General features: G+C 42.2%; 1 protein-coding gene across 1 annotated transcript in view; it reads left to right on the forward strand.

Moving 5' to 3' along the window:
• The window catches only part of PDE3A (phosphodiesterase 3A), a 210,809-nt gene that overhangs the window by 15,291 nt on the left and 178,245 nt on the right, over positions 1-17,273 (forward strand). The window lies entirely within an intron of this gene.

A 17,273-nucleotide genomic window follows, 5' to 3' on the forward strand; every position in this document is an offset into this window, starting at 1 on the left:
TTTCCATGTGTGTGTTATTTTTCCCAGCAAGCATGATATTCCAAGCTCACTCCTGATGTGACCACACACTGCTTTGAAATAGGAAGCAATAAATTAGCCTTTACAGCTGCCTTATGAGCAAGACCTTATTCTTTATTTGTTTACTTCTGCTTCTTGGATGTGTGCAGTTTTTAGGCCTGCTGTTAGCACTGCTACCAAAATTATTACCATTTCAGAAGATCAAAGCAGCTACAAAACAAAGAAGAAAATGGGGAAAAAATTCTTACCTGGATGAGAAGGTGACATATATCTCCTTATGTTTGCAAAGGTAAAAATCTTCACTATGAGCTGTTGCTTACGACTTGGAGAGACAGCTCACCTCCACTGTTCTTAGCTTGTCCCTGATCTGGAGGCAGTGGAAAGAATTCTGCATAGAGGGAATTGCTATCCTGCAAATGGCTTGTTGGCCAGGAAGGGAAATTGCTATCTTGGATTTGAATCCCAAGGCTGTGCCCTTGTAATGATAGCAATGTGCTCCTCAGGTTCCTGAGATGGAATAGTTCTTTTTGTTAAGTCTTGGTAAGATTTCAGAGCTTCCATCCTCACCGGTGCTCTACTTCTGCTCCTGAACGTTTTTATCATTAAGTGGCTTTGTCAGATGCTTCCACACAGAGCTGCCAGCACTGAAGTCTTTTATTTCTTTGGTGTTTGAATATTAAGTGGCAAATCAGTGTCCCCTCTGCTAATCTTGCTTAGCATTTGTATTGGTCTTCTTACTTTTAGGATGCCCTGCAGACTACTGGCTTGGCCTTCTGAGGTGTGTCATGTATTCAATTTGTGCTGAGCTGGTTGGGCAGTAAGGGCATTTGGCATCTCCCAGGAATGAATATGCTGACAGATGAATCCTGTGTTGACTTTTATATTAAATAGCATTGTGGGAGAGCCACAGAAATCACTGTTATTCCTTGCTTGGGTCAGAGACATATACTGAAACTGTTAGCTCTGACCTGCTGTCTTCTGAGTTAGGCTTGTCCTAGATCTCTGTGGGTTTCTTGGAAGCTGAGATGAAAGGAAAGTGAGAGCTCTTTGTGTTGGATGTAATATATCTTGTTGGCTTTTCTTGAGGTAAATTAAATAATCAGGAGAGGTGAATTAGCTCCATGTTCTTCTGTCCCATCTTCTTCCTCGCTTCAGCTGTGTGATTTACCTGACACCAGCTGGCTTGGGCTGGTGCAAAATCCATGGGCAGATGTGTTTGGATAAAATCCCTTTCGAAGGGAAGTGGGGTTCTCAGTGTTCCCTTGTTTGCCATCACACCCGGTCTTGGCTGGATGAAGCCTGGAAGTCCAGAGTTCCCCTGGAATTCTTTTTGTACTTTACAGCTCCTCCCTGGTTTTTATATGCAAACAGCATTCTTTAAGAGGCCTGGAGAGCGGAAATGGTTACGAGCAAAACCCTTATCTGTTCTGATATGTTAGAAGATACGAGAAAAGAATAGGGTGCTCCATGTCTGCTGGTAGCTGATTTCTTTTCATCCTATTTATTTTGTAGAGGAAAAAAGCTTGGTTGGATATTGGGGAAAACTTCTGTGAATAGTATAGTGAAGTTCTGCAACAAGCTATGTGGCGGAATTTCATCTGTGTACATAGGATGTCCTTTCAGAATAGCATTTTAGATACTTTTCCAAGTGGGTCTAGATGCTTTTTCTTAGAGGAAGCCATAGATGTTTCTGCCAATTTTTCCTGCATCTGCCTGTGGGTTGTGCCCCCAGCTGCTGGCCAGACTCCTTGTGCAGTGCCAGTTGTTCTACTTGGTGCAGACCCAAGCAGTAAGCCCCATTTATGTTCCAGTCAGTGCTTAAAGTGGAGTGTTAATCCCACTCCAGAGCCCAGGTCCCTGCCCTTAGAGGGCATTACTCAAGATCAGATGACATTTCTTGTCTCTTCTACTGTTGCCCTTCTCTGATTCAGGAGGTGCTGTGTTATTTAGTTTGTATTATCAAGTCATAATTGGTGGTAGACTTTTTTTTCCTCCCCTCTTTTCTTCCCTGTAAATGATCATGTTCAAGTTCCAGGTAGGCTCCTAATTGCTCTTCATTTTGGCCCATCTCCAAGCTGATTTATCAAGTCCACTTGTTAACTTAATGCTTTTATGGCTGCCAAGAGAGTGCTACATGGCCTAAGTGAGATGGAGTGGCTGGCATTTGTTAGACTCTGTGTGCAGGGAGGTTTCCTAGCAGCCAGATAAGGGACAGCAGCACCCTGTCACCCTTGCTCACGTGAGGGAGCAGCACTGGGCTTGGGAGAGAGCTCCTGTAGGAGGAAGAACTTTGGGATGGGTGTGTGAAGGGTACAGCATGTTCTCTGCCTTATGCCTCTGACTGCCCTGGAGGACTCTAGACCCTGGCAGGGGGCTCAGACACCTTGGCACGGAGTCAAAAACACCTGTGCCTTTGATTTTAGCCCTTGGAAACAATTACCAACTTTGTGTGAAGAGTTAAAAGCCATAAGGGTTTGAGTGGAATGATAGTGAATTTGTCCCAGGGTGCAAAAGTAGAATTTTGGGGATTTAGAATGGTGGTTCAAGAGGCAAGATGGAGGAATCTGGGCATGTCCTGTCCTCCTTCTTGTCCTTCATTTTCTGCTGTGATGGTGGCACTTTTGGATTGGTTTAGAGCAGAGACAGACTGTCTGACATAGGTGATAGGTATTTGAAAATTATTGTAAATAAAGTACAGGTAGATTTTAGTATAAAAAGATAACACCACCCCCATGGCGGTCAGTGTGCTTCAATCCGACCTGCTGGACAGATCTCAGCAGGTCAGAAAGACAATGTATTAGATAAGAGAAAATAAACAACCTTGAGAACCAGAGCTGAGGAATCCTGACTCCTCCTTCGAGTGCAGGGCTGGAAAAAAAGACCTTTTAATACCTCAGGAGCCATTCCAACAACTCAGAACCTGAGCTATGCCCTGCTGCCCAGCTGATTAGTTCTCATCTGCTTGGGTTTTAATGCTTTCTGTCACTCCATGTTGGTTTGTTGTTGGTTTATTTATTTATTTTTAATTGTCATTTCGCTCTGAACGAACTGGATTGCTGTTAAAAATCTCAGCATGGCAGCTGTAAAATTGCCTAATCAACTGCAGGAGATAATCTTTCCCAGGGGAGACCTTTGAATGCGCTGACTGTCAGCAGGAATAGGTCAGGTGCCTCCAGGTAACTTTGTGGGAAGGGAGCCTTGTTTTCAAACTGTATCTACCCTGCTTTGTTAAGGACTAAGGAACTGGTTAGTGGGACCTGTCATAAGTCCTCTTTTATGGTTGTGCTAAATCCTCTTAAAGAAAGCAAACAACTCTCTCATTAATGCTGCTCTGCTCAGCATAGAAATAAAGCAACTGTTGTGACTGTCAGAGGCTTTAAGAAAGACTTGAAATTGGAAAGAATTTCCACTTGATCAGTTGATGAAACTCAGTGGGCTATGGCACTGCATCCTTATCTCCATTTTCTCCTTGGAGTCTGAGAAACATGTTGAATTAGCGCCGGAGAACTTGTTCAGAGTTGCATTTTAAGGGGGTAGGTGACTCCTGGGAGAGATAAGCTGCATCAAGAACTGAGATTTTCATAGTTTTCTTGTAAGTCAAATGATTAAAAATATGTGAGGTTTGGTGTATCAAACTTGAAGAATAAATCCCTTCCTTCCTATGCTGGATTCCAACATTCAGCAGTGGAAATATTGAAGAATGTTAGTTGGAACTGATGCTGACCATATTGGTGGCCTAAAATACTTGGTTGAAACTGCTTCCAGAGCCTTTTATAGCTTTGAAATTGCGGAACTGAATAGCTCTGAATTCTACTAAAGCTTCTTCAGATGTCTTACCTTCTTTCACTTGAACTGGGGAAGCAGAAAGGGAAAAAAAAAAACCCAAAAAAACAGAATCAAACAAAAAATGCTTTTTTGTTCTGGCATTTTGACTCATGAGCCTGCAGTGGATGCAGGGGCATTGCTTGAGTTTCCTCATCACCTCTGTTTTTCTGCAAGCATGGGGCTTTGTGTAGGACATCCCTGGGATCCTGGGCTCATTTCAGGAGCAGAAAAATGTTACATAGGGAATTTGATTGCAAACCAGAAGTGTTTATATGTACAATAAGTATATATCAGTGGTTTTAATTGATGTGTGGGTAGATGCAGGCCTATTAATAGATGGAAATAAGGAGAGAGAAAAGAGGAAATAAAGCACCACAGCTGTGATTTATCAAGATTGACATGAAAACAAATATTATTTTAGTAATCAGAGGAAATTCTTTGTAAAGCATGTACAAGAAAGGTATTTTAACCCACCTCAACGATTTCCTGCCCAGCTACATTCAAAGAAAATCAGACAGACTTCTTCCCCTGCCCCCCACAAAGGGTCACTTTAAAATGATTGTTTCTCCCCTCCTCCATTTCTCTTGATGTTGGGCTTTTTGTTTGCTTCAGATGCTTTTCTCTTGTAAAATTCTTCTTGAAGGGATTTTTTGCCTGGCATGTAAAACTATGTCCAAAAAGTGCAGCTGTGGGGTGGGGAAAGGATTTTGTTTTGTGTTTAACTGTAAGATGTGCTGAAGCTGAGGGGCATTGATGTTCCCTCAATGTAAGGCTGGGAAAACTTGGTATTCCTGCCTGGTGTGCTCCATTTAGTGGAGGAGGAGGTGCCCCTCAGTCTGGTTTGGTCACAGAATCACAGAATGGTTTGGATTGGAAGGGACCTAAAGATCATCCATTTCCAACCCCACTACCATGGCAGGGACACCTTCCACTATCCCAGCTTGTTCAGAGCCCCATCCAAGCTGACCTGGAACACTTCCAGGGATGGAGAATCTGCAGCCTCTTTAGAGAACCTGTTCAGTGTCTCTCCACCAAGTTTTGGGAAGAGTCATAACTTTCATGCAGCTGCTCAAAGGAGGCAGAAGGAATTGCCCTGCCCTGTCTGCATCACAGCTGTTTCCAGCTCTCAAACATCTGAAATCCTAACAATGTCTTGGCAGAAAAATGGTCAAGCACCATGAGTAACCAGAGACATGGAGATAAGTGGTTTGGATAAGAAAGAACCTGGAAAATACTTGGTGAACCCATGGCTTGAATTTGTCTCTTAAAATGTTGGAGGTTCATCTTGCCAAACTTCATCTGCCTGAGGGCAGCACTTCACTTAACGCTGCAAGTCCTTAAACATCTCTAGCATTCAATTATTTTTGTCTTTGTTTTCAGAAAGGAGTTTTTTGAATTCTGTTCAATACCATTCCTGCTTCAGTTGCCTGTCAAAAAGGCAGCCAAAAGCCTTTTTGAGGTGGAAATTAAAATAAAAATACAAGAGATTAAAAAAGGAAAATACTACTTAATTGGATGCTCTACTTTCTCCTACCCAGAGAAGTTTCCCATTTCTCATTGGCAAAAAGACTTTGAATGCCTTGTGCTCATAAGTCTTCCACTCGATTTGTATCTCAAACCACAAACACACCATTTGTCTGCAGGGAATTATATTAATAATTTGGAGAGTGACTAGAAATAAAAACAAATCTGGTTAACATCATCCATGACCTGACTTGATTAAAAATAATCTCCCCCTTGAAAAACTATTCCAAATGCTGTTTCTGAATGAAAGTTTAGGTAATAACAATGGCTGATAATACAGGACAGAAAAGGATTTGCAGAGAAGCATAACCTTGAGCTCCCTTCTAGCCTGTACTGAGCACATAGATTGGAAAAGAATGATAGATGAGGACTAAATAAAGGATTTCTGGCTGTGGCTTTTCTTATGTGATCATAATACTTAATGATGAGATTTATGTTTTCAAACATAGCTTTATCTTCTAAATATATTGTAGAAGGCTAAATTGTGGAGGGAGGGGGAAAAAATGTTTCTGCAGTGTTGAAATGCAGCTTTAGCTTCAGCATTTCAGGAGTCGGAAGTTTCTGCAGGAGTTTGTGCTTGAGGGGCATTTTCTGCTGTGTCACAGGTGATCTGGTCTGCTGGGGAGCCCAAGACATTTCTCCGAGTCCTTCCCAGGTAATGGAAAGCACATTTCAAAGGCAGGGTGCTGCTGGGCCCCTGGTTTGATATCCAGCTATTTATGCAGTTACCTGCCAAGTTCTGCTTTCATCACTGTGTACCCCACCATCCACCCTAGGAAGACGTGTGCCGAATACACTGCTTCAAGAAGCAACAGAGGGATTTCAGGGTGTATTTTTCCCAGAAAGATTGAACAAGTTGTCTTTGTGTCTGCTTTAGGTATAAAGCCCTAAAATGCTTGTCTCACGTTATCAGGCCAGGCACACAGCTTCTCTCTTGTGGCAGTGTTATCCTGCTGCCACTCTCACCCTTTCCTGCATGAAGGAAATGCTTGTGCGGTTGCTCGAGGCAGGGGTGCTGCAGTTGTGCCTGGGGCTGTTACAGAACAGCTTAAATTGCTATTTCCAGAGCTGTGTTTCTGAGCTGGTGCCATTCCCACAGGATTTAGCAGCTTGGTGTGTGGGTGCTCTGCCTCTCTGCTGTGGGTGGAAGCAGGAATCTCTGCACAAGCAGTGACTGTGACTGCAGAGGTAACACCTAGTTCAGTCACCTCAGGTAACTTTGAAGCACATGGTAAATAAATTTCATGAAATTACTGGATTTTACTCAAAACATTGCATACAAAGAAGTGTTTTATATTACAGATGTTTTTAATTGCCTCTATATTTATAAATGTGACATTTAATCAAAGTATTTCTGAGTAGATTTTTGACCAAAATTGAAATTTATTTGGAATGTTTGCATTGGGGAAAGCACTAGTACAACTTTATTCTGCTAGCTACAAATTACTTATTTCAAGAACATTTTATAAGCATATTACTAGATTTTTACAGAGTTGAAATGTAGGAAAAGGAAGAGGAATAAAGTAGCAATATAAGGAGGTCAACAAAAGAGTTGAAATTGATAGAGAAGGCTAGTTTGTATCCTGAATTCATCTATGTTGCTCAAAGAACAAGTGATTTGTAGTCCATGTTTATAGGAACTTTTACATTACTTATTTCATTCTGTTTCTTTGAGATGAAGAAATCAAGCAGCTTCTTTTTTTTTTTCCCTGCTGGGAGATAGCAAGAGATTCATTAACTCCCGTGAGAGATTGATTACTGCTGGTCTTTCTGCCTTGTGTTTAAAAATTAAAAATAAGAGATTCATTTACTAATTGAAAAAGGGATTTGTGTAATTTCAGTGTCTGCACCTTCTGAAAGACTGTCTTGACTATCTAGTAATGTGCTTGTGATTACAGGTCAAGCTCTGTAATCACAAACTGGACATGTGCTACAACAAAATGGGAAAAGGTCTATGAAATGAATACAACTGCTGACACGTTTACTGACAATAGGAGATCAGCTATACTTTTAAAATACAAAAAAGAAAAGACACTTTATCAAGGCTAGGCATTGGAAGATAGTCCTGCAGAGTCTGGAAAATGGGCATTTGAGCAGGAGGAGGGATTGTGACTGCCAGAAAAATGAACCAGCATCATCATCTGCGTTCTTCTCAGGGTGGCAGGTTTCTGGGAACTCGGGTGCCCTGGATGGTTTTATCACAAAGCTGTGATGGGCTCAGGCTCCTAGTTATGTTTGTTTAATCTTTGTGCAGTTGAAATAAAGATGCTGGTACATGTATCGTTTCTTTGAACAAACCTCTCAACTTTTCTTCTTGACTTTATAACTTGGATGTTTTGTGGTATGTATGTGTGCTTGGGAGCTCTTTCTTAAAAATGAGCACGTTCTTAAAGACTACCGCTGTGTGGATTCTGATAGCAGGGAGTGTTGTTGTGTAGGGCAGTGATTTGGATGGGTTTTTCTATCAAGGAAAAATAATTGAGCTTGGTCAAGCAGACAATTTGGCCAAAATTTTGTGGAAATAAAGAAAATCCATCTCTGTGTCTCAAAACTTATTTTTGTAATGGTTGTATGTGTGATTTAAATCCTCCATAATTAAAGATGATTCCTGTGCCATTGCTGTTTGGCAGTCCCAAATGGCAGAACCCATAAATCATTGTTTGTGCAGCCACTCCAAATGTCACAAGAGCATTCACTGCCCTGCTTTTGCTGGTCATTGATCCTGCAGCTTTGTGTTTTGCTGTACTTTGTTTCTCCTGGGTTGGAATACCTGTGTGTAGGACACGTGTTGCTTCTTGACCTGCTGTGTGATAAGGAGCAGTAAATCTGTGTGAGGGCAGTAAATCTGAAAATTGTCTTTGAGCACGTGGCTGTTGTTTTTTTTTTTTTTGCTTGGTCTTGCTGCCATGGCAACTTTTAACACTGCCTAAACTGGGGGGGGAAAGAGCTGTTCACACCTAATTGGTGTGGAGGCCTTGGCTGGTTTCTGCAGCACAGCTCTGCCTTGACAGCTGTGCACTGCACTGTGCTTCTCTTCTATTCTGTGTTTCTCTTGTGCAGACCAGCCCATGTGAGCAGCTCCAGAAGCAGAGGAGTCTGTCCAAATGGGTCCAGCAGCCTTCTTAAGCAAGGGGTTGTGTGGTGTTGTATTGGTGGAGAGCCCCAGATAAAGTGGACCTAGACCTCATTCCCAGTCTGCACCAGTTTGTTCCAGTGCTGTACAATGCTTTTATATTCATCACCATGGCTTTGCCACTTTTCTGCCAGTCTCAGTTGCTGGCACTCCCCAGTGGGGTTGGCAGAGCCCTGTGGGCAGCCTGGCTCTTCTGGTGCTCAGACGCCCTGATGTGGTAGGTGTGCTGGGGTGCCTGGGTTAGGCTGGTACATCATTCACTGACTGCTTTCAGCTGAGTGATTCATATCATTAGTGTGACTTGTGGCACCAGTTTCTTATTTGTAGGTTTGAAGGACAAAAGAAAATTTGACTTGACTGTTCAGGTCACAAGCCCAAGGATGCGCTGGCAGAGGTTATGTTGGAGCCTTGGGTGACAGATACAGCATCCCAAGAGTTTTCACTTTTCTTTCTTTCCTTCTCCCTCCTCCTGTTTGGAAGAAGTTTTTCAATAGAAATACATAAAGCATGGGGTTTTGGTTTCGGGTTTTTTTCTATGAAAACTCTGACTTTCCTTGGTTTGCCAGTGTTTGTCCCTTCCTTACCACTCGCCTTCATCACCCTCTCTCCCAAAGACAAATGCAGAAGTTTCTTTGAAACAGATGAAACTGAAAAACAGACAAAAAAAAAACCCAAACCTTTCAGCAAGGATTTTCTGTGAACTTGAACTAAGCAGTAACTCTTTTTGTGCATTCCAGAAGACTTGTTGTTGTGTTTTTTCATGCCTGGGATGGCTGAGAGTGAGGTCTGTGGAGCTGCTGTGAAAGGGCTGTGCGTGATAAGAGTGGGAGGCACAGTGTCATAATTAATGCTGTCAGAAAGTGTTTTTTTAAATGTGACTAGTGCTGTATTTCCAGCATATTGTATTCATTTTCCTTTTATTGTGGTCTGACAGTACACCCTGAGCTCAAACCAATTTCTTAATCCTGAAAAGGCTCTCAAATCAAATCTGGCTGTGGGATTTTAGGCCTGAAGGGGTTTAGGGCTGCTTCACAGCTGGAAAAAGTTACTTTTTCCATTAAAACAGGAATTAACTGGCTTTAAGGGACTTATGATCTTTTTTATCTTAAGAAAACTCTTCAGTAATAAGAAGAGCTTAGATTGTGATGGTCTGCTAATCAAAATGAAGCTGTTCTGGTTTATGGTGTTTCCATAGCATTTGGGTGCAATGAAATACTCTCAGTGTTAACAGAAACAGGATGAATTTTCCTCAATGATTGTCACGGAAAAAAGTTCAGAATTAACCGCATATGTGAACACTTTTGAATCCTTTAGTGAGTTTTATTGATTAATTGCATGTTTTAAATTTGATTGCAATTGCAAATTGCTTGAAGGTATCATGAGTATGGGATTTCCTGTCTACAGCTTTTCGGGAGCAATGTGTATATTGGCAATCAAATAACCCTGTAACCTTTAGGGTTGTTTCTCCTTATAAAGTTTGTTGTGTGTAACTCCAGCAGCATCTTTCCAGGTGTTAACAAATTCAGGTAACAAACACATCAAGCTGGAAACACTTCTGATTTTATAAATATCTGTAAAACATGATGTGTGGACATGTATTTTGTACTTTAAAAATAATAATATTAAATTATTTTGGCGTGCATCCAGACACAGGGCCCTTTCACACGAGTGTGCTTTGATATTTGAGTTCTGTCTTTTCCTCTGGCTTGAGTTTCATTGCATGTAACATGATAAATACAGGTTCCAGGGGAGCTGCAGGTTGGACATCAGGAAGAATTTCTTGTTGGAAAGGTTTGGCAAGCATTGAAATGGGCTACCCAGGGAGGTGACGGAGTCACCACTCCTGGAGGTGTTCAGGAAAGGACTGGATGTAACACTCAGGACCACCACTGAACAGGTCCACCTATGTTCAGTCATAGGTTGGACTCCATGACCTTGGAGGTCTTGTCCAGTCTAAATGATTCTGTGATTCTTTAATTGTTTGTTTGGGGACAAGGACATTAATATGCAGAACAGACTGAGGTTGGAACCTTTGCACAAGGTATTTTATCACAAGAGGGTGGATTTGTCTGGTGAGAAACATGAAATAGTGACTCCAGAGCATCTGCTTGGGCATCCCCAAGTTGAACCACTAGCCTGTTATCCTGGGGAAATTTCCTTTGACTGTGAAGAACCCATGGGTGTTTGAAAGAAATAACTGGGAATCAAATTTAGCCATTTCAGTTATCTCCTCAAGGAAAGCTTTTAGAGCCTTACCTTAAAGTGTTCAGTAGCATGGATTTTGAAGCAGGTTGGTGGTTTGTCTGTTTTTAATCTGTCTGTTGGCAGATTTTTTATTCTGTAACCATAAGACACTAGTATGTACATGTGCTTGGATGAAAGGATTATTATTTTTTCATCTTACTAGCCACCTATATATATAAATGCAGACCTGATTTTTGGGGTTTGTGAACATTTTGATATCTGAGCTCTGTTTTCAGCTAAAGGAAAATAGGATCTTTTTAGTACTTGAAAATTGAGATGCATACATGAATTTGCAAACACAAGTACTAATGTTCTTTTTTCTGATCTTCCTGCTGTTATTTTGATTCATGTGATATAGGTTTTCAGTAGAATGCTGTGAATGTTTATTTCAAGCCCCAATGTTGTAGTGTGAGATTCTCATTCTCTACACCTGCAAGACCTTTCTTGGACAGATAGAAATGCTGTTGAAAATAGAAATTTCATTTCTTGGTGCTGAAAGATAACTTGGTTGCAGCTGCTGGACTTCCATCTGTTGAACCATGCAAGTCCAGGACTCGAAGACAGAGGTACTGTAAGGGTATCTGGTGTTCATGTCCCTGCCAAGTTACCTTGCGGTCACTTATGTTCATATTTGCATTTCAGCAGGACTTTGTGCTCACTGATGCTTTTTTCAGGCAGTTTTAATGTACGTTTTGGTGATGAAGATATGAGTTTCTGAGGGTTAGTGTTGCTATTGACACCCTGATGGTCTCTCCCCAGATGGAAACTGTTGTTTACTCCTTTCCTCCTTGAGGAGATGGGCAGGGGAGGCTTTTATGTGCCACCAAGCCTGTCCCTGAGGCCATAGGAGCTAAGGTCACTCCTGGAACTTTGACTTGGGCGTTGCAGTTAGTATTTCAGCTGGGAATGGAACCTGTACCTATTGCTGTTGTGCTCCTGAGGCAGAGATTGAAAGCATGCAAGTGGAAAAACAAATTTCCAAGCAAATCTGGAAGTGTAGTTGGGTGGTTACAGGAACTCTGTGAGCCAGAGAGGGAAGAAAATGTACACTAGCACTAGAGGAAAGTTCTGAAAGAACCCAGATTGTACATCCAAACACTGGTGGCTATGATATTTGTGAGCGCTCAGACTGAGCTCCTGTGCTAGTTTTTGCTGCCATGTAGAGTTAATTCTCTTCTGAGTAGCTGGTGTGATTGGTGTTTGGGATTTGTGCTGGAAGCACTGTTGATAACACAGGGATGCTTTAGTTCTTGCTAACAGGATTTAGACAAGGCCTTTCCTTCTCCTCACCCCACCCCAGCAGTGAGGAGGCTGAGGGTGCACAAGGAGCTGGGATGGGACAGAGCCAGGACAGACTTGACCCCCGCTAACCAAAGGGGTGTCCCAGGGCATATGGATCATGCTCAGCTAGGAGGAAGGAGTGGGATGTTTGCAGTGATGGTGTTTATGTTCCCAAGACACATTACATATGATGGAGCCCTGCTGTCCTGGAGGTGTTGACACCTGCCTGTCACTGGATGTGGGGAATGAACTCCTTGTTTCATTTTGCTCACATGTGTAATGTTTGCTTTACCTCTCCAAATGTCATTGTCTCAGCCCACAAAGTTTTCTCACTTTTCTGATTCTCTTGCTCATCTCAGCAGGAGACACTGAGCAAGTGGCTCTGTGGGGTTGACTGGGCTTAAACCAGACTTTTGGGCACTCAAAATATCCCAGCCAAAACCAAGCACAGCCCCTGAGCAGGTTTTCCCAAGGAAAGAGTGGCAAAAGCTCCTTGGAGCCAAACTATTTTGCTAACTTGCCTGATGGATGCTTCTCTCCCCCACTTTTTTCTCCCCTCCATGATCTGCTGCCACAGCTTTTCTCACATGAAGAACAGCTCTTGGTTACAGTCAGGCCTGCTGTAGTGCTGCTCCTTTGGTGCCAACAGTGTTGCAGGACTCTAAGATTGGTGCTGTATTTCCCCTGTTGCTCAGCACACTTCAGATTGCATCCATCCTTTTGTTCACCCAAATCAATGAGCTTGGTGCTGTGAGAGGTCCTGTTCTCTTTGGCTGGTAAATGCACTTTGGTGCTTTGTCCAAATGGAAAGAATAGGGGAATAGAAATGGAGCTCTTTATACCTCTGCCATCATTTTCTTCTCCCCTCTGTAAAGGAAAGACAGAGAATGTGCTGTTTGGTTGTCTAAATTACTTGCTTAAGTTTTATGCTGTTGCCACTACCACTGTTTAGAATACCAGCATTCCTGGCTTTGTGTTAACCCCCTTCATGTAGTTTACACATATTTCTGTTCAGCAAATGTCCTGGCTATGTGTTTTTGCTGCCTTTGCCAAATTACTGTTTTCAGATCAGTTTCCCACACACGTACAGTAGCTGACCAAATGTGAATAGCTGTGTTAGGCATAAAATAGGGTTTGTAAAATGCAAAGTTGTAGGTAAATGTCTTTCTGTTTTCACCCTTCTTTTATTCTCTGACCTGTAAATTCTGACTTGGCATGTACTCAAAAAGCAAGATGACACTGAGGTATTGAAATTGTACTGGTAGATAAAATATAATAGCAAAGAAAACATGCAATTTTCCAGCTATGTTCTGCTAATACAGGCTGCTTTATTTTTCACTGTATTATGTGTTTAACTACAAGACACTAATTTTATGTGTAGTACACTGTAGTGGAAGATTTCATTCACTGTCATAATTCTTCCTGGCTTAAAAGCATTCTGATCTCAGCTGTTATTAACAGAGAGAGATGGTGTGGATGTTACTCAGAGTAGCTGATGCTCTTTGTGCTTGTGAGCTTGCACACAAGAATAATGCTGGACAAACACTGGGCCTTTCCTAAAATGGGTTTCTCCATGCAGATTTGCTCCATTTTGTGTCTTCTATGAAATATGAGCATATATATTTTGTTACTTTCTTGGCTCAGAAAAGACATTCCTCTTTTGCTGACTACACATTCAGCTGTTCATTAATCTATCCAGGATTCCCTAATGCCTGGTATTAAGGAATTTCTGGGAAGGGAATTATCAAATATCTTTGTGAACTCGTGGTTGCAATGCTGGAGGTGCCACCTGTGTAGCAGGCTGTGATTGCAATAAAAAAAGAGTTTAAATATTTCACGTTTGGTTAAAAAAAAGTTCACAGATGCAAGGATTTGTTGGTTTAACTCTTAAAAACTTGCAAATGCATTAAATAAGAAATTCAAGTAGGAGTAGATCTTCTTCATATATGAGTGTGGCCAGAGTCAGCCACAGTGACATTAGTGCCAGCTCATCAAAGGAAAGGGTTTGATATTTAGTAGGACAGGAGTGTAAGACATACTGACTCATAAAAATCCTTTAGAGTTTATTATTCTGGGTGTTGCGAAGCATTAAGTTCTAGAGAATGTATGTATGACTAACATTTGATTTGGGGAAGATTTGCTAAGTCAACCAGAAAGAAATAAAGCAAATTTATAATCTCACGTGTCTTTAAACAAGGCTTCAAGTGATGACAAAAATAGGATGGATGTTATTGCAAGGAGAATTGGTGACTGTCTTTTTAGGTGCATAGTTTCCATAAAAGTTGGTGTTCTGATTGGCCAGACTTGCTTCAGGACCTGCGCTTGAGGAAGTGAAATTTTAAATGAGCTTGCTTGCAGGAAGGAATCAATGAGTGCTCCTCCAGGAATGCTCCAGACTTGCAATTTGCCTTCACACCTACCTCTGCAAGCAGCAGTGCACGCTGGCTGACTTCCAAGTCAGCTGTGCTATTTTTTTTTTTCCTCCTTGGAGTAGCAGTTTCAGGTATCAAGGAATGCTATGGGACTGAAAAGAGAAAGCACTGGCATTTCCCACACTTCTCCATCTGGTTTCCTTGCCAGTGGCTGTCGCGTGAGAGGTTGATACTGCTACACCCAGTCCTGCACAGTTGTGCTGGTGCTGGATGTATTCCAGCTTGTTGAAGGAAATATTATTCTTTTTATCCCTTCCCTGAGGGCAAAAGTCCTTCCATGGTCCATTTAATTACTGCAGGTTATTGTGATTGAAATTTCCACTATAACAGCGCATGCCAGGGACTGTGGTGTGGTTTGTTCTGAAGCCTGACCCTACACTTGCTGATTCTGCTGGCAAGTTTGGTTGGTCAGGAAGCCATTTCCCCCTCATTTTCCCCCTTCCACTTTTACCAGCATAATTCTGTCAACAGAAGCCCAGGTGCAGCTATGCTTATTCCAAGCATGAAAGTCCTCTTGGTGCTGTTGCTAATCCTCCTGCAGAGTCTTGTGCCAAAGTAAGCTGTGTCTTGGCTAGGTGATGGCATTTACTGGTATGGCAAAAGGAAGCCATCAGATCCTGCCCAAGGCCCCAGAGCAGGCACCCAGCTCTTTCCCAGTGTGTGAATAAGATTACTGCAGAGTGTGCTCCTGTCGCCGTGATATTTTCTGAAAAATCCCTTTGCCAGGATTTTTCTCCTGCGAAGCCTCAGAAGAAAAGAAAAACAATAATTATCTGCTGCTGTGGTATACAACAGGTGCATCTTTGGTCTATGTTGGTCGTTTTTAATAATGGCCAATCACAGTCCGACTGTCTCAGACTCTCTGGTCAGGCACAAGATTTTATTATCATTCCATTCCTTTCCTTGCTAGCCTTCTGATGAAATCCTTTATTCTATTCTTTTCGTAGAGTTATGTCATTTTTTAAATTATAATATATATCATAAAATAATAAATCAGCCTTCTGAAACATGGAGTCAAGATTCTCTTCTCTTCCCTTGTCCTGGAACCCCTGCAAACACCACCACATGCTCCAGTCTGTGTTTGTTGCTGGAGCCATCCCTTGAACAGCCATTCCCAGCTGGCCAAAGTGACACGGGAGAGATACGGAACTCCCACAGCTGATCTAGGAAAGATTATTGTGGGCACATCACAGCTTCTAAAGGTTCAGTCTGCATTTCTCTGTCCCTGAGCAGGTTGGGAACAGGAGGCCAGCCTGCTGAGGAGGCTGTAGGAGGAGAGGGTTGTCCCAGAGAGCTGTGCCTGCTGCAGGGTTGGCAGGATGTGGTGGCTCTGCTGGGCTGGCACAGTGGTGGGCTCATGGCTGTTATCGGTTCCTGAGCGAGCGAGTCACGTCTAGACAGGGCTGGAACAATAGACCATAAATCACGCTGGGAGCTTGCCAGCCTTGCACAGGAAACCTGGGGCTCTGTGCAAGGCAAATGTCCCCCAGCTCAATCACTCACTACAAAGCTGTGTTCCCCAGGGCCTTTTGGTGCCCATGGAATCACTGCTTGGAAGGAGGTTGAATGTTTTTATGTTTGCATCAAGTAAATGACTTCTTACTGAATGCTGGGAGTTTGCATTTTGCAAGAGTGGGTTTATAAAGGAGAGGGATGCATTGAGGGCTACAGCACCTTCATTTTCTATTGCAATACTGGCATCCCTCCATATTTCAATGCAGTGCCAATAATTTCCAGACAGAGATCAGGTCTGTGGCAGGTAGCTGGTGCATTACCATTCCTTACTCTTACTCTAACATGCAATACAGGTCACAGGGCTCTTTTCCCTCTCCTTAATCTAAAATCTGAACCCAAGCTGGTTATTATTGCCAAGAGTCCTGAAAAATGTTTTGGAAAGAGAATTCACTTTTCTAGCACTTGTATGTAACTTAAATGCAAGTTAGTAATACTTGTTAGTATAAATAAGAAACAATCTGAAGTTATATGACTTACGTAGTTCACCTCTGCTGGAAAATGCCAGAGCTCTTCAGGCTCTTCTGCTCTGATTCATCCTTCTTTCACACATCCCTAAAAGGTTTTGAAATCTGATAAGGATTCGGGCCCTCTTTGTAGCAGTAAACAATTGCAAATAATGGAGCCATGTGTATTTTTTTTTTTTCACTCTTCTCAACTCTCTTTGATCTCCTTGTGGCTTTTGGCAAGAGAAGCATCAGTGCTGTGTGCCCTGGACCCCATGCCATCCCCACAGATTTCTGGAGACCAGCACAGGAGGCGGGAGAAAGGCCATCCCAGCCATCTCCCTTCCAGCACAGCTCTTTGTTACCTCTTTGTGATGTATTTATTTTATCTGCTTTTCTGCTGGTTTCTTTGTAAAAATCTACAGCTTTGAGGAGGATGAGTTTCTTCCAAAGTGCATCAGGTTTAGAGGAGGTGTAGGACCCTTCTGTCCCTTTGATGGGAATCTTAGCTGGAATTTTCAGATTTCTTGTAGTCCTGTTATAAATCCTCCAAAAAAGTCTCCTCTGCCTACAGACAATTTCTTTTCTTTCTGCTGTACCATTATTTAGTCCATTCAGCTTCTCCAACACTGCCGTAGGAGTCCCTTATTCCCCCTTCCTTTTTGGGATCCCTGTGCCACATATAATGTTCCGTTGGGAGTAACCTTAAGTAAAAGATGATGTCTCACCTTCAGTCTGTTGAGTGGCAAGTGCTGATTAAGGCATCAAGCTCTAGTTACTTTTATATTTGTACATCTGCTTGCTAAAGTGCAATTCTCTGTGTATATTCAATTTTTTTCCCCAGTTTTTCTGGAAGTA

The sequence above is a fragment of the Molothrus ater genome, chromosome 5 (genome assembly GCF_012460135.2).
Source record: "Molothrus ater isolate BHLD 08-10-18 breed brown headed cowbird chromosome 5, BPBGC_Mater_1.1, whole genome shotgun sequence".
Taxonomy (NCBI): Eukaryota; Metazoa; Chordata; class Aves; order Passeriformes; family Icteridae; genus Molothrus; species Molothrus ater.